Source organism: Spinacia oleracea, chromosome 6 (genome assembly GCF_020520425.1).
Source record: "Spinacia oleracea cultivar Varoflay chromosome 6, BTI_SOV_V1, whole genome shotgun sequence".
Classification (NCBI taxonomy): Eukaryota; Viridiplantae; Streptophyta; class Magnoliopsida; order Caryophyllales; family Amaranthaceae; genus Spinacia; species Spinacia oleracea.
The window spans coordinates 61,631,374-61,633,667 of record NC_079492.1 but is presented as its reverse complement, the minus strand read 5'-3'; the positions used below and the strand labels follow the sequence as shown (position 1 = coordinate 61,633,667).

General features: G+C 34.0%; 1 non-coding gene across 1 annotated transcript; it reads right to left on the bottom strand.

Moving 5' to 3' along the window:
- Positions 1 to 1,390: 1,390 nt before the first annotated feature.
- LOC130464452 (small nucleolar RNA SNORD25) lies at positions 1,391 to 1,477 on the bottom strand. The gene has a single exon (XR_008924865.1). It is a non-coding gene; the product is annotated as a small nucleolar RNA SNORD25 (small nucleolar RNA).
- Between the last annotated feature and the right edge of the window lie 817 nt (positions 1,478 to 2,294).

The window sequence follows — 2,294 nt, the reverse complement described above, 5'->3', positions numbered from 1 at the left end:
AGAGCAATAAAAAAAAATACACATAGATTCCAATGATAAAAAAAGTAAGTCAATGCATGCTTTAAGTCCTTACCGCTTCACACGTATTTAATGTTATATAAAAATACAAACATACAAGATAAATACAATATAAAAACCGCATAAACAATAAACAAGAAGTGATTCTATTATACGACTAAGTAAATAGGAAATTTAAATTTTACAACTATTAAACTAACAAAAGATAGCAAAAGGAATAGATATACTTCTCTTACCTTATTGAAGTACGCAACTCCTCAACAAAGTAAATGAGCAATCCAACCAAATCCAACCAAAAGAGCTGTCAATAACAAAAACAAATGAGTATCACCTTATTTTCTATTTTTTTTTTTTGTAAGTAAGAAATATATTAACAGTCGAACAATATGTACAACGAAGGACCCCCAAACTAACAACAAAAAAACAAACCAAAAACACACCCCAAACAACAATATACTACGAACCAGCAATCAATTCATAACAAGAACACACCCAAAAAGTCAACTCAAGCCAAATTAACCACAACACACAAGAGTAAACAACACTACTGCAGACACTAGCAGCTCAATCTCAAGCCTTCTACCACAGAAGCACAACACAGCTATCATGTTCAGTAATCATATACCAATCTAATAATCCGACTTCTAAGATAAAATACTGAAACTGAGGTAGTCAGATCTGCTGGCTCGACTGCCCTAAGACTTAAATCAATTTGTTTGTTCGGTTCACTTGATAACTGAGCCAAACATTTTCTGGCAAGACAACTGAAAACAGACCAGCCTCACAAAAAACAAGAGTAAAAAGCAGCAGCCAGCACTGCTGCAGACACTAGCAGCATCCCCATCCTTCTACCACAGAAGCACAACACAGACCAACTTGAAACATGGTCTAGCATACTGAGAATGGATTAAAGCAAGATGAAAACACACCAGGTTCAGAGGCTAGTTTGAGAAATCTCTCTCCTAGCCTTAAGTATGACTCAAGTTCATAACTCTCAACAACACTAGTTTCTGAAAAAAAGAATAAGGAACTCGGCCAAATTGTGTTCCACCTTTATTTAGCAGAAGAAATATCCTCAAACCATCACATTAGAATTACGAGAAAGAGAAAAAAATCAGCCAAATCCCATGACCAAATTATAGTTAGATTAATCAGCCAAAAATCACCTTAATATTTTCTGAGGCTACTGTTCCTGTTGGTGATCAAGTACGAAAATGTTTTCTGCATCCTCAAGATCAGTTCCGACTTATGGAATTTTGAAATATCTCTTGAATCTTAAAAGATTATTCAACAAAAAAAAAGTGGAGACTTGAGAGTGGTACAGTACCCCAAAAAAGCAACCATTTACGAAGTAAAAATAAGCCGGTGAAAAAAATTCTCAGTCCCTTAGAAGTTCATAAATGAGTTGCGATCATATCCACAGGTCATTACAGGTTTGTATTTACTCATCATTGCTTCATTTATCACAATTCACAAATAATGTCATTAGAACCATCTAATTAGACAAAGGAGTACTATGAATTTCTGAAATATTACAAATTTCCCTGCTCAAGTGTTTGCCAACACATAGCAGCATCGCATCAAAGGAATGAGTGAAACAATTGCAAACTATCATAAACCAGTAAATGTAGTATCTAACGATGCCAAAGGTTAAGAATAACAAAAATCAACCATTTGATTCAACTGATTAACCTAGTCAGCTAAAGTTTCAACCTATGTGCTTTGATTGAAAAGAAAAACTCCAAAAACAAGCCGGCACATAACTTCATCCATCGGAGTGCAATTATATTGGGTTATTACATCTGATCCAAATTCCCAAATCCCATTCATTACCCAACAAGATGGTTATAAACTACATTACTTGGACTCTCAAACTCATATCAGACTCAAATATATGTCTAAGCAATAGACATTGCGATTTTATACCAAAGTTCTAAGTTTCTTTATCCTAAATGAATATCAAAGAATCCATACACATGTCAGAATACCGAGGATATGGCATAGGAAATTGAGATGTAAGGAACAATCTGAATAACATGAATTGAACCCGAAAAAAACAACCACATAATTCAAGTAATTCACGGTTCCTCATTCATTAAGCAGAAGAATATCCTCAAACCATCACATTAGAATAAGGAGAAACAGATAAAAATCAGCCAAAACCCATCTAAAACAAATTGCGTTGGCTCTGCTATGGCGTCAATTTACCCCCAAATAATCAATCGAATTTCAATACCTAAAATTCAATAATTCTAAATTATAAATTACAATAGTTT